This window comes from Ictidomys tridecemlineatus, chromosome X (genome assembly GCF_052094955.1).
Source record: "Ictidomys tridecemlineatus isolate mIctTri1 chromosome X, mIctTri1.hap1, whole genome shotgun sequence".
In the NCBI taxonomy this organism is placed as follows: domain Eukaryota; kingdom Metazoa; phylum Chordata; class Mammalia; order Rodentia; family Sciuridae; genus Ictidomys; species Ictidomys tridecemlineatus.
Window position 1 is genome coordinate 108,620,303 of NC_135493.1, and position 24,043 is coordinate 108,644,345.

Sequence of the window (24,043 nt, forward strand, 5' to 3'; positions counted from 1 at the left end):
ATCAGCAGTTCTTTGAAGATGTCTTGCTGCTTGTCCCACACCTGGAACACACTGGTCTGTGGAAGTCTTTTACTTCATCCCCTTCTCTGCTCCTTCTCTTTGGATTGAACTTATAGATCACTACCTCTGAGAAGACTTGTTTACATCATAACACTCCACGTTGCCTGAACCTGTTACAATGTGTTGGGGACTCCGACGCCAGATCTGTATGTTTCTGAACCCTTGATGTCTAGCCATAGGGGCCATGTAGTTATTCTAACTATCAACAGGTATTTGTTTGCTAGGGCTTTAAGCAGGGAAATAAACTAGTGAAGAAGTGCTTAGTTCCAGGCAAGACCCTGTTGAATCTTCTTGGTCACGTAGATATAAGCCAACTCATTTTCTTTGAGTAGCTACACCCTCACTACATTGGTGAAATAATGCAAATATGCATAATCCAGTTACCTTCTGTTTCATAGGGGTACCCTTTGCAGATTATTTTTGTTTTCTTTTATCTTTGCCCCCATACCCTTTTGAATGTTAGGGGATTTATATTCCCCCAGCTGGGTCCAGGGGAATGGATTGGGCCTCAAGAGATTGGAGAAGAGAGGAGATGGGAGAAATAACTGATGAACTTAAGGGTTCCTATCAAATGACTACAGATATGACTTAGGAATGACCAGAGAGGAAATACCTTTGTAGGAATTTCTAGAAGCCATGATCCGTTCATTTATTTTTGGTACTGGGTATTGAACCTAGGGGCATCTAACCACTGAGACACATTCCCAGCCCTTTTTGCTTTTTATTTTGAGACAGGATCTCACTAAGTTGCTTGAACCTCGTTGAGTTGTTGAGGCTGGTCTCAAACTTGCCATCCTCCTACCTCAGCCTTCGGAGCCACTGGGATTACAGCATGTGCTACCACACCCAGGTGCCATAACCTGTTTAGAGATTAAAGTTTCTGTGTGATTGCTTTATGTTTCTGATTTGCCTAAGAAAGTGGGTCAGATTCATGAGTTAAGAAGGAGTGGATAGAAAGAAGTGGAGAGGTGGTGGTAGACCAGAGGCCAGAGGAAACAGAAGAGAAGCCAAGACATGCAAATCCAAGTGAGAGGCAAGCAGCAATGAGCAAGATGTTTAAGCACTAGCCAGGAATCTTCCAACATTTATAAAGACACCAATTTCCTATTAGTCATACAGCATAAGGGCTCAGATTATTTATTAACTTACTGTTTCTAGGGATTGAACCCAGGACCACTGAGCTATACTCCCAGCCCCTAAGTTATTTTATTTGGCTATTAAAACAATGAAGTTAAAAGGCTGAAGACTTTTGGGATCCTCAGATTGTGTTTTGAAAGTTCCATCTGGGATAGGAAGCAAAATATGTTTAGGACCTCAGCAACCATCATGTTAAAATATGTTGGTGTCTACAGCTTGGTGTGGATCTGTAGAAGTTAGTACTGATTTAGGAGAAACCAGTGGTCCCTGAGGGACAAAGATGGACTGGGTGCCACAAGCTGCCTTAAAATTTCTGAACAGCTATTACAGATATCACTCTAATTTGCAAAGACTAGATGGCAGTTAGTTACCTGAAAAGTTATTATCACAACAACTACCATTGACTGGATTTCTGAAAAGCCTCACCCCTCATCCCCCTCAATATTGGGAATTGAACCCAGAGGCACTCAACCACTGAGCTACGCCCTAGGCTCTTTATATTTTTTGTTTTGTGACAGGGTCTTGCTATGTTGCAGTGACTGGCCTTGCAGTAATCCTCCTGCCTCAATCTCCAAAGTCACTAACTACTCAGTGTGCCACTCAGTGTGGATATAGTGCCTGAATGTAAAACACAAAACAAGCCGGGCATAGTGATGCATGCCTACAATCCCAGCAACTCTGGAGACTGAGACAAGAGGACTGCAAGTTCAAGGCCAAGATCAGCAACTTAGTCTCAAAATAAAAAGTACAAAGGGCTGGGTAGCTCAGTGATAAAATGTCCCTGGGTTAAGTTCCCAGTACCCTCCCCCACAGAAACACCCCCACAAAACAAAATAACACAATAAAGGAGGAAGGATGAGGTAATACAGTATCCTAAATCTTCAGAACCCTTGTTAGAAACTTCTCAAATCTATCACCACTTCCAGGCCCAAGCCTTTAGCATGCTTCAGGACATCAAACTTCAATGCAGTCTAAATAGCAATTGAGGAATGCTTATTCTCAAATTCTTAGACTGAAGAACTAAGAAAAGACAGCTTTCCATGGAAGCTCTCAAGGTATTTGGGAACTTGCATTACATTTAACAAACAGTTGGTAAGAAAGGTACAGTTATATGCTGCATAAGGACGTTACCATCCACAAGTATGATGATGGTCTCATAAGATTATGATGGAGCTGAAAAATTCCTGTTGCCTAGTGATGTCATTACCATCTTAACATGGTAGCACAATGCATTATTCACATATTTGTGGTGATATTGCAGTAACTAAACCTACTGCACTAGTAATGTGAAAGTATAGCACATACAATGATGTATAGCACATAATACTTAATATAAGATAATATACCCATTACTGGTTTATGTAATTATATGTTTTAAAATTATTTTAGAGTGTACTCCTTCTACTTATAAAAAAAGTTTACTATAAAACATTATGCCATGTTACACCAGCAGTAACCTTGTACATCTTATGTTTACTTCATCTCGAGTGCATCAAGAGGCCACATCAAGTGAGTGACCTGTATTATCTAGGTTTGTGTAAGTACACTCTGATGTTCTCACAACAATGAAATTGCCTGTGGATGCATTTCTCAGGAATCACTGTTGTTAAGCAACCCTGAGTTAATTGGAGACAGGAATTACTGTGGAAAGCTTTAATTTATTTAGATGGGGAGTTACTTTCTTTGGTTTTGAAGGAGCAAAATGTCTTCTTAATGTATATACACGATATAGACCCTTCTGTATATATATGATAGCACTACTTTTTTTTTATAGTGAGGGCTGAGGATATAACTAAGTAGCAGAGTACTTGCCTAGCATGCAGGAGACCCTGAGTTCAATCACCAGCACTAAAAAAAAAAAAAAAAAAAAAACCCATCATGGATTAAATATAATTTTTTGGGGGGGTTCTATATAGCAAATATATAGATCAATTTAAAGCAGTTTCAGAAACAGTAAATCACCTCCATCCCCCAACAAAAGCCAAAATTTGGACATAAAATGTCATGAGATCACAAAATACTGTAAGTGATCACAATGCCTTATGATATCACTAGCTGTACATATACATGCTATATAGGACACAGAAACATTTCAATTCCTATTTGAATCAGGAACTGAAGCCTCTAGACAGGTCAGTGCCACATAGTAATATAAAGCTCAAAATGCATGTCTAGGGCTGGAGTTGTGGCTCAGTGGTAGAGTATTTGCTTCACTCTTATGAGGCACTGGGTTGGATCCTCAGCACCACGTAAAAATAAATAAATAAAATAAAGGTATTGTGTCCATCTACAACTAAAAATATTTTTAAAATGCATGTCTGTTAGCTAATGTACAAAAGTAAAAGTTCAGCATTTCTTCTTCTTCTTCTTTTTTTTTGTACCAGGAATTGAACTCACAGGCATGTAACCACTGAGCCACATACCCAGCCCCTGTTAACATATTTTATTAGAAACAGGGTCTCACTGAGTTGCTTAGGGCCTCATTAAATTGCTGAGGCTGGCTTTGAACTTGCGGTCAACCTGCATCAGCCTCCCAAACTGCTGGGAAAACGTGCATGTGCCACCATCCCCAGCAAAAGTTCAGCACTTTTAAATGTCCATGAATAATGTAGGAAAATTAATATGTTAAAAAGTTGAATGTGTGCAATTTTTAAGTTTATTTTAGGGTTTAAAATTTTTAATTTGTTTTTTAAGGTGATAAATTCTAAGGTAATTTGTTATGTGGTAATAGATACAAATACATTAAGCAAGTATTTTTAAATAGTGAACATAAAGATGAAAAGATGGAAGTGTGAACAACTTGAGGATTCAGTCTAGTTTTTGTTTTAAAGATTGCTTTATAGTTTAAGCCAGAAAAGGAAAGCTTATCTCTTTATTTCCAAAAGATTAAAATGATTCTCTATTTTTCCCACTATGTACTTTACTTCAGCAAAACAGTACACGGTGTTATTTTAGCCTCTCGGGAAACATGGCATGTTCAAGTTTGCTAGAAAGAGATAATGATCGCTTTTCTCCATACATCTCACGGAAAGTTTATCGGGATATTGGTCTAGAGAGAAAATGGCGGCGGGGGGTGTGGACCGGTTGGGGGAACCGAATACCTCAGTTTAAGATCAGAAATGGGCAATGGATGACCTAATTTAAAGTTGTTAGAACCACAGGCCTCCAACTGTGTATTTGTCATCTACATTTTCTCCTTAGAGATTTCGTTAAAAATTTACAAAAGTCCTATAGTATAGTTTTGCATTCTTAAATCAAGATGCTTAAAAAGCATTAGCTGAAATTCTATAGCTCATTAGTTAAAAGTGAATAACAAAAATCTCACTGCCTTCTGAATGCTCGTTCTTATTTTCTTACGAACAGAACAGTATTTTAGATCCAGCATTTCTCCGTGTGGTGCAGATATGCCATTTTCTATGACTTTTTCTACCTCTGGGAAAATTTATTTCTGAAACGTGTAATTGCTGTGCAATAAGCCAAGTGGAACAGTGACGCAATAATCTACTGCAAGTTGCCTTACAAAAAATGATGTCATTCGGCGCAGATCTAGTCACTTTTAAACAGGTAGCTATGGCAAAGCTTCCTCCACGTTGTTTCCGATTCCCCCACCCCGATCGTGTGCAAGATGCAAAAATACATTTTAAGGGCCTCCAAGCCCATAACTTATGCACCGCAGTGGCTAAGGGTCCACCGCTCCTGCAGGCAGGGAGGGACTGTTGCTAGGGGACGTGCACAACCTAGCGTCTCCAGCCTCGACGGCGGCGCTACCGGGGAACGCCGCAAGTGTTCGTGGCCGCAGCACCCGGTTGTCTCTCTTCCTCGGTGGGGCCCTGCTGCCGCGCCTGGCCAGCGGAGGGGATGCGGGACGCCGCCGGCGCGGGACAGCCCTCCCCCACCCGGTTCCCACACTAGCTCCCGCTCCCGTGGCGCCGGAAGTGACGCGCGCTAGGCTGAAAAATGGCGGCACTGGCGCTCGACCAGGGGGAAGGTAAACACCCTCCAGGCCGCGCGCTGGCCCCCTCAGGGCCCCTGCTGCCGCCCCGAGGGGGGCCTTCAGGGCCTGCTCTCCACCCGCTGGCTTCCCAACCTCCTCCCTCTCTCCTAGCTAGGCGGGCTTCCGCTTAGAGACGGTGGCGCACGGGGCCCCCTGCCGGCCGGCCCCGCCTCCCTGGGCGGGCCCCGGGCGGCTCCCGCGGCCCACAGGGGGCGCGAGGCCCGGAGAGGCCCCTGGCTCGTGGCCCCGCACGCCCCGCCCCTTGCCCGCCCCTTTCCCGCCTTCCTCCACCCCCGGCGTGGGTGATCCTGAGGCTCGGCGCGCTTCGGGGCAGAAGCCCGGAGACGCCGTCGTCGACTCCGCCACCGTTGACTCTTCTCTTGCTGTCCACGGCCCCTCAGCCCCTTCCCCCGCTCGTGGCCCCAAGTCGGCCCTCCCGCTGAGCCCCGTTGGGCCCTGCGCGGCCCTCCGGCGTTGGCAAGGCCGGCTCCGGCCCCGACGCCGTGCAGCCTTGCGCCTAGCCCGACTGTCTGGACTCGCGACTCAGTGCTGTCTTCTTTCCCAGGACTGGTTCCGAGGGGGCCGCAGGCACGCAGACTCGCCGCCCGCCGGAGCGCTCCTGCCCGGCCCAGGAGCGGCCCCTTGTAGACGTTGGAGGAGCTTGTCTAGTGCCGTCCCGGCGCCCGACCGCCCACCGTTCGGCCCGCTGGCCCGCTTCTTCCTGATGCAGACTGCCGTCCACTAGAGGCTGGACAGGACCCCCGAGGTGCGTAGCCGCCCCTGGCCGCCGGCCTGCGGAACCCGGGCTTCTCCCGCGGCCCCGAGCAAGGCGCGGATTCCGTGGCCCTCTATACAGATCGAGTCAAACATTTGGTAGACGCCGGGACCTAATTTGTCTATGAGTTCACTTAAATTGTTTGAAATGTAATTTTTTTTTTCAGAGAGAGAGAGAGAGAGGAAAAAAAAAGGAAGAAGAATAATTCAGCCATTTTTTGCAGCACACAGCTGCAGGTACCATGATTATTTCCCCCCTAACCCGTTCCTTCCCTTTAAAAATTCTATTTACGCCTGAAATAGAACTATGCCAAATGTGAGGCATAAAACGTGGAATGGGAAGGTCTGGGTTCGACTGGGTAAATGAGAAAATCGCGTGTTGAGCCTCGCTTAGTTTCTTATATATGAAATCTAGCCAGTAATACCCACATCATAGGGTAGGAAGGACTATATGAGGTCATATATGTGAAAATAATCTATAGCTGTTAAGTGTTGTAAAAACGTAAGGCCATTTTTTAAGTAACCTTTGCCAGAGTGGTTAATGTTGTAGTGGCTAACTGTTGCTGCCTCTTTATTTCTATATTATAAGTATAAGCAAATAAGAAAAGCAGTGCAGAGAATCCATAGATATATAATAGTCACGTTGCTTGGCCTTCCTCCTACTAAACGCTAACTGCTTATTTAAATAACGGTATTCTTTAATTCAAATTTAATGTTACTGTAGGGCTTTGCTTTTCATCATCTTAGGCCGCTGAGGCCCCTATTCTTACTCAGAATATTTATTAACACCTTGCGTTTGTTTAGTCTTTTATATTTTCTGAATTTGTCTTCTTTTGTTAATGTGATTAAATTTTAATTTAGAAAATGCTTTTTAAATGTATATGCCCTGATTTTAATGTCTGTTTTTCATATCTAGGGAACAGGATGCCTGAATACCTCTACCCATTTGAAAATTGTTTTTGAAGAGCTTATAAATGCAGTCATGTTTCTGTGATTCTTAATAGATCTAAAAACGTAGAGAAAATTTCAGCTTTTTGACACTTAATGTAATATTTATGTAATTTTTCATTTTTAATAACCACAACACTTAGTAGGTGCTTCAAGTTACTATCAGTGATGAGGATGTTAATTTCTACTCTCTACTGCTGATTAATTTGGAGAAAACATAGAATAGTCAATATTTGTGGTTTAAAAATTAAATTTATTTGCCAGAATTTGTATGTGTAACAGATCAGTGTGGAATCATACTTACTTGGCACATCAAAAACGTAGTATGGGTTGGCTTAAAAATGGTCCACAAAAAGTGAAGAAGCTTTTTTGGGGTATATTATTTTTAGCTAACAAATGGTTTTCTGAGTAGTTACATGTTTTATTAGATTTATACTTCTCTAGTTTAATATCAGTTGTCTTCCAGGATATGCTTTTGTGTTTTGTAAAAAGGCAGAATAATAAGGCAGGATTAAAATTACAAGAGGAAGAACCTACTTTAAAGTGGTTGTTTTTATACATTGGCCTTATCTCTTGTCCTGAAGATAAAATTTTGACAAATCACTGCTTTATTGGGAATTTCAGGATTTGACCTCTGTCTTGATTTGGGTTATCTAGGGCTAAAATCTTGGAACAGGGCTGGCTTGGTTTCATGGGTGTTCAGAAGGAACCCATACTTGTTTTAAAAACTTGCATGTAAAACTGGCATTGTACAATGTAAAGGTGAATGGTAAAATTCATACTAATAATTTAAATTTTTAATTTTTCTTAGAATGACATAAAACAGCAAATAAAAACATCGTGACAAGTCAAGAGACTGAAGAAAGGAAAAAGCTTTATATTTTAGTACCTTTAACAACATTTTTTTCCTGCTTTTGAATAAGGCCCCCCCTCCCACAAATGATATTGCTGGCTCATTGTCAAGTTTGGCCTTTCCCATTGCAAATGTTTTGAGAGTGAATAGCTTAACTGTGAGGAAAATGAACCTTTAGTATGGAGAGGAGTGTGTGTGGATTAATTTATTAGCATATATTTCATTTCAGTCGGAATGCTGTAGCTCCTGTGGGTTTTTTTTTTTTTAATTGAAGAGCAATGAAAAAGAGTCATTGATGAGACAGTGTAGAATAGTGGTTAATCAGGAAGGCTCTGAAGTCAGGGAGACCCCAGCTCCATAACTGATTAATAATCATAGTCTTGGCAAGTTACTTAACCTCTGAGCTTTGATTTTTCTCATCTTTGAATCAGTAATGGTTATAGAACATGGAGGGTTGTAAGGATTAAATTTATCTATTCATCCAAGTATTTATCAAGCACTTCTTAATGTGCTGAATACTGTTCTAGATGCTGTGGATACATCAGTCAGTGAAACAAAAAATTATTATTATATTTTTTGTAGTAATGAGGATTTTTTGTGTGCTAGTAAAGCACTCTACTACTGAGATACATCTCCAGCCCTTTTTTAAAAGTTGATTTTGAGACAGGATCTGGCTGAGTTGACTAGGCTAGCCTCAGCCTCCTGAGTAGCTGAGATTATAGGTGTGCACCACTGTGCCAGGTGAACAACAAAGATATTTGAAGCAAAAAGTTAATACATAAAATAGCTAGCCTACCCCACCATACTGTGGAGAAAAATAAAGCAAAGAAGATGGGAATTATCTGGTAGATAGGTTGGGTCAGGTTTCGAAATTGTAAGAGCGAATTTGGGGAAATGACACTGAAGTAAAGATCTGAAGGGAGAGGTAAGTATCTGGATAGAGTGATCCAGGCAGCAGGAACAGCAAGAGGCCTTAAGGTGTGAGTGTGGCTGTTTTTCAAGAAATAGCAGCAATAGGGAGTAGAATAAAAGGGTGTTATTGCTATTTTGGGATTTTAGGAATTATTGGAACAACTCTCATAGGTCATCTCTGTCATGACTATATTGTATTGCTGTGGGTCCAAAGTGGGAGACTTATTTGGAATTAGAAATTTTCCTTGCATATACTGGGAAAGCACTCAACCACTGAGCTATATCCCCAGCCCAGAAATTTTAACTTTGGAATAAAGAAGCTAGAAGCAGGGCGTGGTGGTGCATGCCTATAATCTCAGCAACTGGAGGGGCTGAGGCAGGAGGATTTCAAGTTCAAGACCAGCTTCAGTAATTTAGTGAGCCCCTAAGAAACTCAGCGAGACCCTGACTCTAAAATAGAAAAAAGAGCTGGGCATGGGACTCAATGGTTAAGCACCCCTGGGTTCAACCAATCCTCTATACCAAAAAAAAAAAAAAAACCTAGAAAAGGCAAAGTGTGTTCTCAGTTTTCTCTTTTTTAATATAAAAGATTCTAAAGCTCATCTGGCTGAATCGTTGAAGCAAGTAAAAAGAGATAGAAAAATTATCCTTTGTCCTTGATAAGATCTTTGAATTTAGTTAATGATTCTGCATCATGGGCTTTAAAAATTTGCAGGAAATAAGAACAGATAGAAAAATTATCCTTTGTCCTTGATAAGATCTTCAAATTTAGTTAATGATTTTGCATTGTGGACTTTAAAAAATTTTAGGAAATCTGTAACATCAAGACCTTACAAAGATTTAGTTTTGTTGTATAATTTTCTGAGAGAACTAACATGCTGACATTATAGGATCTGTGATTTCGTGTTAGAATATAACTTAGAAGATTTGGAGGGGTTTTTCACCAATAGAGGCTTTTCCTAGAATTCTCACTGGATCCAGTCTCTAAAGGTTAGGAAAGCTGTTTTCCATGACATCACTTTTGGACTACTTCTATTTGTAGTGAGGAATAAGCAGAAGAGCATTAAAGTCTTCTGATGAAAAATAGCATTGAAGCAGGATTTTTTTTTTGTTAGAAATTTTCTTATATTACAGGATAACTAAATGCTTACGCATACCTGAAATGTGAAATAATTTGGTTACTGGGTGCCAGGCTAGAAGACTCAGAACCTTTTTTTTTTTTGGGCCGGGGTACTCTGGGGATTGAATCCAGGAGCACTTTACCACTGAGTTACATCCTCAGCCTTTTTTTTTTTTTAATCTTGAGAAAGCTGAGGCTGGCTATGAACTTGGGATCCTCCTGCCTCAGCCTCCTGAATGACTGATGACTGGAATTACAGGCATGCCCCACTGTGCCCAGCTCAGAAACTTCTTAATAGTGTAGTTAAATGGTCATTTGCAATTTGATACTGAATTATAAAACTATTTCTTACAAAAGAGTTTCCAGTATCAAACAAAATTATACAGTCCTCTTCCCATATTAAACTGAGTTGTTTCTTAGTTTGAGCAGTGTATCTGAGGGCAAAATCACTGCTAGAAAAGTCTTTCAATTTTTTCTTTTCTTTTAGACTTGTACATTGGTAAGTTGCCTTAAAGATTGTTAAATTTGGGCTGGGGATGTGGCCCAGTGGTGGAGCACTTACCTAGTATGTGTGAGGTACTGGATTTGATCTGCAGCACCACATAAAAATAAATACACAAAAAGTATTGTGTCCATCTATAATATATATATATATACACACACACACACACACACACACACACACACTTAAAGAGATTGTTAAATTTAAAATTACTTTGTAGCTTATAGAAATTGGGAAAATATTATGATTCAGAAATTTTGTTTTTATACATAGTAAGTCTTGCATTCTTTTTGTTGTTGTTGTTTGGTATTGCGCTTAACAACTGAGCCACATTCCCAGCCCATTTTATTTACACACACACACACACACATATATATGTATATATATGATATATATCATATATATATATATATATATATATATATATATATAACTAGAAATTGAACTCAGGGGCATTCAACCACTGAGCCACATCCCCAGCCCTATATCGTATTTTATTTAGAAACAGGGTCTCAGTTGCTTAGTATCTCGCCATTGCTGAGGCTGTCTTTGAAGTCGGGATCCTCCTGTCTCGGCCTCCTGAGCTGCTGGGATTACAGGCATGTGCCACCGTGCCCTCCCATTTTATATTTTATTTAGAGACAGAGTCTCGCTAAGTTGCTTGGAGACTTGCTAAATAGTTGAGGCTGGCTTTGAATTTGTGGACCTCCTGTCTTGGCCTCAGTTGGGATTACAGGCATGTGCCACAGTGCCTAGCTTGCATTCTCTGTCTCTCTCTGTTGTTTTTTTTTTTTAAATATTTTTTAGATGTCAATGGACCTTTATTTTATTTATTTATATGTGGTGCTGAGAATTGAACTCAGTGCCTCACACATGCTAGGCAAGCACTCTACCACTGAGCTACAACCCTAGTCCCTTGCATTCTTTTTTTTAATATTGCAAGTATGACATTTTCTGTGTAGTCATCAAATTTGGTAGAACAATTTGAGGATGAAGGTAGTATAACACTATTTAAATTTTTCATTGAGGATAAGCATATTAATCTCTGAGGATCTAGCTTTTGTACCGTAGCAGTCTTTTCTTTTTTTTGGGTACTAGGGATTTGAACTCAGGGGCAGTCAACCTCTGAGCCACATCCCAAGCCCTATTTTGTAATTTTATTTAGAGACAGGGTCTCACTGAGTTGCTTAGCACCTCACCTTTGCTGAGGCTGGCTTTGAACTCACGATCCTCCTGCCTCAACCTCCAGAGCTGCTGGGATTACAGGCGTGCGCCACTGCACCTAGCTAAGCTTTTGTATTGAATAGCTTAGGGTTTTATATGCATTTTCAGGTAGCTATGTGAGGGATGGGAGAGTGATAAATTACTGCTTATGGCATAAGTATGGAGGGTTAGTTAATTTGGAAATATCTTCTATTTAATTGCTCAGAAGTTTGCCTTCAAATCAGAATGGTAGCCTTCTAACTGAAAAGGAAGCATTTAATTTCTTTGCCTTTAATTTCCTCTTTACCCCCACCAGACTTCTTTCTTTACTGCTCACAAGAGAGTTTGAACTGTTAGAAATTTCTGTGGTATAAATAGCAGTAATAGTCTTCCAAGGCAGAGGTAGGAAGAGGTTGGGGTATGTGTGTGTGTGTGTGGTCACTTATCTCTTATCACACCTTCAGTGGTACTCAAACTTTTTGGTCCCAGAACCTTTTATACTCATTGGGATCCTAAATAACTTTGGTTTATGTGGGTTGTATTGATTTATACAGAAATTGAAGCTAGGAAATTGAAACACACTTATTTGTAATTCATTTTGAAAAATAACCCATTAAATATGGTTGCTTAAATCACATTTTTAGTTATTTATTTTTTAAAATTAATACAGAAATTGAAGCTAGGAAATTGAAACACACTTATTTGTAATTCATTTTGAAAAATAACCCATTAAATATGGTTGCTTAAATCACATTTTTAGTTATTTATTTTTTAAAATTATTATTTTTTAATTACCAAAATGTTTTTGTTGTTGAGGATTGAACTCAGAGGCACTCAACCACTGAGACAGGGTCTTGCTGAGTTGCTTAGGGCCTTTGCTAAGTTGCTGAGGTTGGCTTTGAACTCAAATCCTCTTGCCTCAGCCTCCTGAGCCACTGGGATTACAGGTGTATGCCATCGTGCCCAGTACATTTTTTTTAACTTCCAAAGTAAGAACATAATGAGAAAAGTACAATTAGGCAAGTCTCTTTAATGTCTGATTTAATAAAAGACAACTGCTCATCAACTTCTGCATTTCCATCATGAGTAAATTTCTGGAGATTAGTTCAGTGAGAGAACAGAGAAAAAGACAATTTAAAAAAATTATTTTTTTAGTAGTTGGGTCCAATACATTTATTTATTTATTTTTATGTGGTGCTGAGGATTGAACCCAAGGCCTCAAGTGTGCTAGGCGAGCGCTTTACTGCTGAGCCACAACTCCAGCCCTGAAAGAGACAATTAAAAAAAATTATATTGAAAATAATTTTGACCTTGGGGAGCCCTTTTAGGGGACTGGACTCCCAGTTCTCCCTGAACCATAGTTGGAGAATTGCTGTACTAATCATTCCTATGCACAAATATATAAGATTTACTTTCCTTTTATAAATTAAAAGAGGGGCTGGGGATGTAGCTCAAGCGGTATTGCGCTCGCCTGGCATGCATGCGACCCGGGTTCAATCCTCAGCACCACATACAAACAGAGATGTTGTGTCCACCGAGAATTAAAAAATAAATATTAAAAAATTCTCTCTCTCTCTCTCTCTCTCTCTCTCTCTCTCTCTCTCTCTCTCTCTCTCTCTCTCCTCTTTCACTCTCTCTTTAAAAAAAAATAATAAAATAAATTAAAAGATTCTTTTTGCAGTGCTGGGAATCAAACCAGTCTCCTACATGCTAGGAAAGCACTCTACTACCAAGCTATACCCTCAGTCCCTCTTTTCTTTTGTCATTGTCAAGGTGATGAAATAAGACAAACACTTCAATATTTCTTTCTTAGTAATAAAAGTATGTGTTTTAGTTTAGTCTACTTTAGGATCATTCCCCTTTTGAAAAAAAAAAACAACTTCCATTTAAAATTCTGAAGGCCAAGTGTAGAGATATACATGTTAGGTTTATGAACCATAATTTCCCTTAGTCTGATGATCTGTTTTGAAAAGTGAGGATACAGAACATTAAACATTTTGTATGTAAATATCTTTTTTTGAAGATGCTAATGAATTTTTCCCCAGCTTTCAAATAACTTATAGAATTATTTGAGTTTTATGTTAATTTTATAATGATTAGTTTCTCCCTTAAGTTGGTATAATTTTGTTTAGAGAATTCTTAGGTATAAGATTTTAAGTATTTTTCTTTTTGTATTCTTATATGCCCTTTTTTCTACTTATTTTCAAACATGTGTTTTTGTATTGTAGTTGTTTTTGTTCTTTTTTTAAAGACTCACTCATTCTAAGTCTTCTTTTTCCCTTTTTAATAGCATCTAAGGTATGAATTGTGAACAAGTTGGTTTTGTTTAATGTGTGTATTTGTACGTTTGGTTGTGTGATGCCTTAAACATTGATGTTATAGATCAGTGCTGTCCTATTATAATATAATACAAGTCACACATGCAATTTAAAATTTTCTCATAGCCACAGTTTTCTAAACAGAAGAAACAGGTGAGATTAATTTATTTTAATCTATGTACAAAATGTATCATTATATAATCAATATAAAATTTGTATAGGATACTTTTACATACTTTATTTGGTACTAAATCTTCAAAATACGATTCGTTTTATGCTTAAAGCATTTCAATTTGGACTAGTCCCATCTCAAGTGATTGATAGTCTCATGGCTAGTGGCTTCTGAAACAGCATAGACTAACTTTGATTAGGGCAGAAAAGCCTAAGGAGCCCATTAGTAAAACTAGAAAATCATACTTACATGATCAGAACAAATGGAGACCAAAGCTGTTACAAAGTGATGTCCAGTGTTTTTGACTATCAGTACATTTCTTGGACTCTTATAAACCTGCATTGTGATAAACCCTAGAGAGGATTGGGGTCTGTACAGAAGAGATTGAGGGGTCTCAAGTCCCTCTGCTCTTGTCAGTGATAGGGAGAATTAGACAAGAGTTGGATAAAGGAAGCCAGCATGATGGACCAACATTAGGTGCCTTGCTCTGGACTAGATATTTAATTTGTGTTAATTCTTTAATCAGTACCCCAATTCAGTAAGATTATTATTATTCCTTATATAAGGATGGAAACCAAGATGAGGAAGTTAACAAAATTTCAAATTTCTCAGGGTCACACGGGTGGTAAGTACTAGTAAATACTTTCATTTCAAAGATTTTTCTCTTTGACCAAACCGTTTTGTATTTTTCATGAATCAAATTCTAGTCTTAATTCTTTTTATTTAAATGGTGCTGATGATCAAACCTAGGACCTCTCACATACTAGGCAATTGTTCTACCACTGAGCTACACCTCCAGCCCTTTAATTCTATTTCTAATGAATTGTATGACTTTTACTAAAAAGTCATTTCTGCTGGGTGCGGTGGTGCATGCTTGTAATCCCAGGCACTCAGAAGGCTGAGGCAGCAGGATTACAAGTTTGAGGCCAGCCTCAGAAATTAATGAAGACTCAGTAACTTAGTGAGACCTTGTCTCAAAATAAAAAATAAAAGGGCTGGGGATATAGCTCAGTGGTAAAACAACCCCTGGGTTCAATCCCCAGTACCAAAAAAAAAAAAAAATGTCATTTCACCTGTGAACCATAGTGTCTTTATCCAATTACAGTTAGTCTTGGTCCTGAAAAGGTGGGCATATTTAGAGAGGAGTTTCTCTGAAGTTAATTGGGTCAGGTTTATTATTTGGCCTCCAGCAGTACCAAGTGAGGGGACATAGCAATAAGCACTACCATGAGCCATACTAAGTGCTTTACATGTATTAACTCATTAACTCATAGCAACCCTATGAAGTACATTCTATTACTATTAGTATCTCCTTTTACAGGTGTTAACAGATATTAGAGCACGGAGAAGCTAAGTAGCTTGCCCCAAGGTTACAAAGCTGATAGGCAGAACCAGTATTCAGTCTCTTCTGTGGGACTTCAGACCTGTACTGTGACTCACTACTTCACCAAAAGACTACATCGTGTTGGTCGGTTAATCACTGAACGTTTTATTGTTTTCTGCTTTGTGCGTGCTTCCCTTAAAAGTGTAAAATACAAGCTGGATGTGGTTGCACATACCTGTAATACCAGTGATTTGGTAGGCTTAGGCAGGAGAATCTGCAAGTTCAAGGTCAGCCTCAGCAATTTAGTGATACCCTGTCTCAAAATTTTAAGAAAGGGTAGGGGGATATACTGCTGCTTTCTCATTGTAGTCTTATTGATAGGTACACTAGGCTTTTCTGGTAGAAAAGAAGTTACAAATTAGCTATCAAAAATTAGTTTTAGAGGTTGATTGAGATCAGGTAAACTTTACAAATGCGTTGGTAAGACTTTAAAAGTAGCTATAGTTTATTTATTTTGCATATCTACTTAAGTGCATTGCATATATGTCAAGTTATATAAAAAGTAGGAGAATAAATGAAAATTTTATGTCTCAAAAGTTTAGAGCTGGGTATGGTAATATGCGCCTGTAATCCTAGCTGCTTGTTAGGCTGAGGCAGGAGGATCACGAGTTCAAAGCCAGCCTTAGTGAGACCCTGTCTCAAAATAAAAAAAGGGCTGGGGATGCGCCTCAGTGATTAAGTATCCAAGTACCATTGTGTTCAATCCCAGTATTGGGGGCTCTGTAGAGGACTTGACTAGTATGGGTGAAGCCCTAGGTTCAATCCCTAGTACTGGGAAAAGAAAAGTTAGAAAGCATCTCAATCTAATGCTCTTATTTTTATAGATGCAGAATGAAGACCAAGAAAGTGTAAGGAACTTTAATCAAAGTAAAAATATCTCTGTTTTAAAATTTTTAGTTAGATCCTTGGTTTTAATAGGAAAAATCATCTGAGGTAGTAAAATGGGGGAATTTACTCTTAGGAATATGTCTCTCATAACCCAAGAGCAGACATAGACCTGGGTCTGGGGACTGGAAAATGAAGATGTTAAGGAGCACTCCCCATCCTCTCATCTTGGCTTTATTCTTTCTCATTTGGCTGTCTTTCTCTGATACTTAGCCCACATGGCAGGCAGAAGTGAGTACCCACAGCTGCTCTTTGACATGTTCCAGTTCCAGTTACACCCAGTCAGTGCAAGTCTGTCTTTTTCCCTTTTTTTCTTTCTTCTCTCTCCTTCCCTAAATTCTAAATTCTTGACAAAGGGATGTTCATCTTGATTCATATTTCCCATCCTGGTCTGACCATATGTGACTAGGACCAGGACCAGGGAGTGGAAGCTTGCCTGCTAGGAATCCCCTTCAGTGGGCTTGGTGCCCAGGAGTCTGCCTCCACCCCTACTTCATTACTTTATGATATTTTCACATAGTATCTGGAACTTGGATTGTTTTTTGAGGAAAGTATCCTTTTATTTTTTGGTGTTGGGATTAAACCCAGAGTCTTGGGTGTACTAAGTGCTCCTTCTACCACTGAGCTGTATTTCTGACCCCTGTATCTCCTTTTTTTTTTGAAATATTTTTTTTAGTTACAGGTGGATACAATACCTTTATTTTTATGTGATGCTGAAGATCTAACTCAGTGCCTCACATATGCTAGGAAAATGCTCTACCACTAAGCCACATCCCCAGCCCCTCCATCTTTCCTTTTAAAAATTTCCTTTAGATAGAGTATTTTTTAGAAAGGTAGAATATTAGCTTTCCAGATAGTGATAACTGTTGGATAGAGAGGATTGCTTTCACGTGAAGTGAAATATATAGTATTTCAGGCACTGTCAAAATAACGAATTAATGAAACAGCACAGTCTACTCTCAAATATATGAATGCTACTGTTTACCCTTCTGTTATTAAATATTCATTGTCATTATATCTTGACAAAACAGAGTGATAATTGGTGACCATAATGACCCTGAGAAATATTGCAAAATGCCAGACTTTTCATCTAGTTTAATTTCTTATTTTTATTCTATTTTGAAAATTGATAATTAGAATGATATTAATAGCTATCTACTAACCAGAATGTTTGTTTATCCATACACCACACTATATGAGGTTCCTTTTGTTCATTTTTGTACATATGTTTTATTTCACTTGAAAAATTCTAAGCTCATTGGTTTTACTTTTAAAAATAACCCAGATGGGGTGGGGATGTGGCTCAAGTGGTAGCGCACTCACCTGGCATGCATGCGGCCCGGGTTCGATCCTCAGCACCACATACAAACAAAGATGTTGTGTCCGCTGAAAACTAAAAATATATATATATATATATATACATTAAAAATTCTCTCTCTCTCTCTCTCTCTCTCTCTCTCTCTTTCTCAAAATAAAACAAAACAAAACAAAAACCCAGAGCTGGGTATGTAATCCCAGTGATTCAGGAGGCTGAGATAGTGGGATCACAAGTTCAAGGCTAGCCTCAGCAATTTATCCAAGTCCTAAATAATTTAGGAGACCCTGACTCAGAATAAAATGTAAAATTAAAGGAAAAATAAATAAATAAAAAGGGCTGGAGAGCTGGGGATGTGATTCAATGGTTAAGTGCCCCTAGGTTCAATCTTCAGTAACCAAAATAAATAAGTAAAAATAATTCGGATAAACAAGGCCACATTGACAACTTGCTTTAATCTTGAATGTGTTAGTATAGTAGTTCAGACAAGCATTGTTGATATTGTCTAAAATATATTTTTTCCAAATTATAGATAACACCCTCTTGTGTTTTATCTTTCCAAAATAAAATCACATAGTTTATTTTTTTAAGATGGGGTCTTGCTTTAGGTAGCCCTAAAATGCCTGGGCTTAAGTGATCTTCCCATCTCAGACCCTCAGGTAACTGGAACTATAGGCACAGACCACATGACTGGCTGAAATTATATAATTCTTGATTAATGGAGTACTAATAAAATTTTTGATGTTAATTTTATTTTGTGCATACTTAGATAAGTAAACATTTAATGTGGTTTGAATCAATAGAACTTAGAGACAAACAGGGGTCAGTCATGGTGGTGCATACCTATAACCCCTTCTACTCAGGAGACTGAGGCAGGAGGATCACAAATTTGAGATCAGTCTAAGCAATTTAGCGAGATCTTGTCTCAAAATTAAAAGTTAAATAATAAAAAATTTAAAAAGCCTTAGGATGAGCTGGACATGGTGGCACACAATTATAATCCCAGTAGCTCTGGAGGCTGAGGCACAAGGATTACAAGTTCAAAACCAGCCTCAACAAAAAGCAAGGTGCTAAGCAACTCAGTGAGACCTGTCTCTAAATAAAATACAAAATAGAGATGGGGATGTGGCTCAATGGTCGAGTGCCCCTGAGTTTAATCCCCAGTAGCAAACAAAGCCTTTAGGATATAGCTCAATGGGAGAGTACCCCCAGAGTTCAGTCTTCAATAGTATAAGAAGCCACAAATGGAGAGAAGGAGGTACCTAGAATGCCTCTTGGTAAGATAGAGAATACAAAAGAAAAAAAAATGGTTAAGGGGATGATAGAATTAGGATTCTGTTTAGATATGTTGTCTTTGAGGTAATAAAATGGGATCATCCCTTAAATAGGCACCCAGAAGTGTCTACTAGGCAATCAATTAAATCTATATAGGGCTTGAGTACGGATAGAGATTTGGGCAGATTATTGAGGTATTGGTGAAAATAGGTCTTAGTAGAAGCCATGGTTTAGCTAAGATCATTTAGGGAGGCACAATATTTAGATTAGAAAAGAGCAAGAACAGAATCCTGGGCAATACCAACATTTAAGGAAAACAAGCCCATGAAGGATATTGAGAAATGAGCAGCCTAAGCATAGGAAGAGAAACAGGAGAATAATGTCATGGAACTGAGAGATGATCCAAGGTCATTAAGTATGCTACAGAAGGATCCAGAGAAATAGGGACTATGAAGTGACCATTGGATTTGGCAATTAGGGTCTTTTAAAGATTTTTTTTAATAAGCTTTAAGAAAACAACAGTACACTCTGATTGCACATAGATTAAAACATGCAGATTGGCAGATAGGAAAGGACAAAAAGTAAAACTGCCTGATACTCTCCAAGGGTAACCATTTTTAACATTTTCAGCATAGTTTCTATTTAGACTTTTTTCTTAGTAAAAAGATGACCTTATACTGTTATAACTGTTGATTAAATGGGTTAAAGTGTCAAGAAGTTAAATGTCATAGACAACATATTGATCAAACAAGTAGTAAGTGTAGTGATAACTTATGAGGGTAGAGGAGTGGTGTAATTAATGTGGTTATGGAAGCCAACTTTTCCCTCTCAGCAACTAAGGCTCAGCCACATTCTGTGTATGGAGGGGGTTCCTGAATGATACATATCTCCATACTTACTGTAGAGCCTAACACAGAGAAATGTTTTTCTTTTAGTTAAGGATGAGGTATTGGTAATAGAGTGTTGAGATTAGTGGGAACAGCCTCCTAAAGAAGGAGGTAGAGCAGGTGAGAGTGTTGTCTGTTGTTTCACTGGTCCATTCAAACACCCAGGAGAAAGAAAACTTGGGAGATTGGGTCTCAGCATTGCCACTTATGGGGATTCATAGCCATAGATGTTGGCTGCCATATCCTTTGATTGCACTGTTCTAGGCTGGCGTGGTCTGTGGATAGTGGTCCAGCAGATAGCTCAAACATGATTCCAGATCATGAGATGTTGCAGTCGATACTTTATAATTGGTATAGTATTCCAGAAATTTGACAATATTGCTTGTCCTTATTTGGGATCATCTTTCATTGTACATCAGTGCACACCAATGGGGAATGCCCTCACAGCTATTCAAAGAAAAGTCCATAGGCACTGAAGGTCTCCCCCCAAATTAAAGGATCAATCAACATAGTTTTGTTTTAGCAGGGAAGATAGGGAGGGACAAGCAGAGGGGAAAAAGAAATGTAGATTCTGGCAAGAGAGTGATTGCTCTTATTTGGGAAGGTCTAAGCTGTAAGAGGATAGAGGTAAAGTTAAGAAATGATATATTTGGGCTGATGTTGTGGCTCAGTGGTAGAATGCTTGCCTTGCAAGTGTGAGGCACTGGGTTGATCCTCAGCACCACATGAAAATAAAGATATTGTGTTCATCTACAACTTAAAAAAAAAGATATATCAAATGAAAAACATAGGAGGAAGGTTAAGTGGAAAGTTTAAGATTCCAGATGTAAGCCAGGTGCAGTAGCACACACCTCCCAGCAACTCAGGAGGCTGAGGCAGGAGGATCTCAAGTTCCAGGCTAGCCTGGGCAACTTAGTAAGACCCTGTCTCAGAATGAAAAAGGATGGGGGGCTGGGGATGTGGCTCAAGCGGTAATGCGCTCACCTGGCATGCGCGGGGCTCTAGGTTCAATCCTCAGAACCACATAAAAATAAAATAAAGATGTTGTGTCCACCGAAAATTGAAAAATGAAAAAGGATGGGGATATAGCTCGGGTGGTAGAGAGCCCCTAGGTTCCATGCCTAGTACTGAAGGAGAAAAAGTTCAGGTGTGGACCAGTTCTGGGTCAGGTCAAGTCTTAGAGATTTGGGAGTAGAGTGTGCAATGGAATTAGGGAGAATTTATGAGGTTGTTAAGAAGCTCTGACTCTTGTTTTTTTTTGTTGTTGTTGTTGGACACGATACCTTTATTTCATCTATTTTTATGTGGTGCTAAGGATCAAACCTAGTGCCTCACATGCTAGGTGAGTGCTGTACTGCTGAGCCACAACCCCAGCCCATTTTCAGTTTTCGAATGGGTTATCTTTGGTGAAAGTTGAATAGAAGCTGACTTAGGTGCCTGTGTATCAGTGAGTGGGACTGATTGATCAGGAGGTGTGTATATGATAAGTAACAAGGGGCAATAGAAGATGGATTTTTGTCTCATTGAAAGGCCAATTTTTAGGAAAAGGACAGATTTTTAAAAACCAAGAGAAATTTAGGCCTGTAAGCTATAGAATAATTTATTTTTTCTAAGATGGGTGAGGTTAGAAATAGGGGTAGAGGGCAGGAGGCTTGGCAGCTATGATTTTGAGAAAGACTATGTCATGTTGTTTAAGTCGTTATGTGGAGGGAACTTTATGGACCAATATGAGCATACAAGGAAGATTATGTTCATTGAAGCAAGGTTCTACAGGGCAAAGTGAAAAGGGTTGAAAAGGCATTTGGGAATGGGGGAGGGGTGATTAGGGAGGAGAATGGGAGCTGTGTGATTCAAGTTAAGAACAGGATAAGGGGCTGGGGTTGTAGCTCAGTGGTAGAATGCCTCCCTAGCCGTGTGTGATGTGTTGGGTTTGATCCTCAGCATCTTGTAAAAATAACTAGAATAAAGGTATTGTGTCGGTCTACAACTTAAGAAAGAACAGGATAGGTGGGTAGAGCTTCATGTCTAAAGGAGAAAAATGCTTTATTAATAGTGTAATAGACTGAATGAATTTATTCTGCTTCATTTAGATCTAATTTTATTATTATTTTTTGTGATGCTGGGAGTTGAACCCAGAGGCTTGTACGTACTAAACACATAACTACTGAGCTACAACCCCAGCCCTAGATCTAATTTTAACTATCTTAGCTTTATTTCTCTGATATGCAAAGAGACACTGATGTCTTGTATAGAGGAACAGAATCCTTATGTATAACTTATCCTTATGTATAATCCATATGTATAATTTAAGTATAAAAGCAATATATTTTTTGTTTGTAACCGTATTTATTTTGTGTGTGTGTGTGTGTATGTGTGTGTGTGTGTGTACACACACATTAAATAAGATCAATGAGGTAAGCAGAAAAGGAAAAGACAACTCTTGAAAACCTACTTATTTGGGGACATCATTTTTTTTTAGTTGTTGATAAACCTTTATTTTATTTATATGTGGTACCGAGAATTGAATCCAGTGCCTCACACATGCAAGTGTGCTACCTCTGAGCCACAGCCCAGCCCCATCATTTTGCTTTTTTTAATCTAAACAAATACATGCATATTTATTTCATTTTTGAACATAGTATAATGAAGACTCCTGCTTGTTTTTAGTATAATATCTAATAAAATATTCTTTGTCAGAAAGGTAGATTGCTGCCATCATTCTTTATATGTGTGCGTGGAATTGAACCTAGGAGAATTCTACCTCTGAGATACATCCCCAGTCCTTTTTTTAATATTTATTTTTTAGTTGTAGTTGGACACAGTGCCTTTATTTATTTTTTAGTTATAGATGGACACACAATATCTTTATTTATTTTTATGTGGTGCTGAGGATCTAACCCAGTGCCTCACACATGCGAGGCAAGTGCTTTACCACTGAGCAACAGCCCCAGCCCCAATACCTTTATTTTATTTATTTATTTTTATGTGGTACTGAGGGTCGAATCCAGGGCCTCACATGTGCTAGGCGAGTGCTGTCCGCTGAGCCACAACCCCAGCCCCCCCAGTTCTTTTTAATAAAAATTTTCTAGGTGGACTCTGAACTTGTGATCCTCCTGCCTCAGCCTTTTTTTTTTGGTACTAGAGATCAAACCTAGGGGTACTTAACCACTGAATCATACCCACAGTTCTTTTTTATTTTTTATTTTGAGACAGTATCTCACTAAGTTGCTTAGGTACTTGCTAAGTTGCTGATGCTGTCCTTGAACTTCTGATCCTCATGCCTTAGCCTCTGGAATTGCTGGGATTACAGGCGTGAGCCACCATGCCCACTTTTACTATTATTATTAAATGTTATAGTAATCTGTTATAGGACTGCAACGTATTTATTTAATAGTCTGTTGTTGAATTTTTTAAATATTGCTTTTGAAGGGTTTCACTGTGTTGCCCAGACAGATCCTTAGCTCATGGGTTCCAGTGACCTTCTTGCCTCAGCTGGGACTGCAGGCATGTGCCACTATACCCAGCTACTCTCTCTCTTTTTTTAATTATAAATAAGACTAGGTAGGTGAGGTGGTGCACACCTGTAATCCAAAGCAACTTCCAGTGGCTTAGAAGGCTGAGGCAGGAGGATCGTGAGTTTGAAGCCAGCCTCAGCAAAAAGTGAGGCACTAAGCAACTCTGTGAGACCCTGTCCCTAAATAAAATACAAAATAGGGCTGGGAATGTGGTACAGTGGTTGAGTGCCCTTGAGTTCAATCCCCAGTACCCATAAGTAAATAAATAAATAAGGCTAGAAAGATTATATATATATATATATATAATTTGACATATTTATCTGATTATTTTCTTTGGGTAAATTTCTTTTGCTATAATATCTTTTTTCCTCCAAATTTAATATTTGGCTATGAAATCCTTTTTGTATTACTCACTTTGGAAAATATTTAAATTTATTTGATGAAGTCAGGTGTGTTGGTACATGTCTGTCTGTAATCCCAGCTGCTGGAGAGGCTGAGAGAGGAGGATTGCAAAATCAAAGTCAGCCTCAGCAACTTAGGGAGGCCCTAAGCAACTTAGTGAAACCCTGTCTCAAGATAAAAAATGAAAAGGGCTGGGGGATGTGGCTCAGTAGTTAAGTGCCCTGGGTTCAATCTTTGCTACCACCCCCTCAAAAAAAGAAAAGAAAAGAAAAATTATTTGATAAGCAGTGTAAAGTTGATAGAATAGGTAAATATTGTTTATAAGTTAACAATTTACCACTGTTTGATAGATAATATCTGTAATGAATTATTTTCCTCTGGGAAACT

At 39.0% G+C, this 24,043-nt stretch overlaps 1 protein-coding gene across 2 annotated transcripts in view; it reads left to right on the plus strand.

Annotated features, from left to right (window-relative positions):
- Positions 1-5,043: 5,043 nt before the first annotated feature.
- The window catches only part of Klhl15 (kelch like family member 15), a 48,229-nt gene continuing 29,229 nt past the window's right edge, over positions 5,044-24,043 (plus strand). The window contains exons 1-2 of one of the 2 annotated variants that reach the window (XM_005334802.5): positions 5,044-5,185; positions 5,757-5,957. The gene's annotated coding sequence lies outside the window, so the exon portion shown is untranslated. Of the gene's footprint in view, positions 5,186-5,453; positions 5,958-24,043 lie in introns of those variants that run through there. The other variant, XM_078035026.1, reaches the window with a different exon arrangement.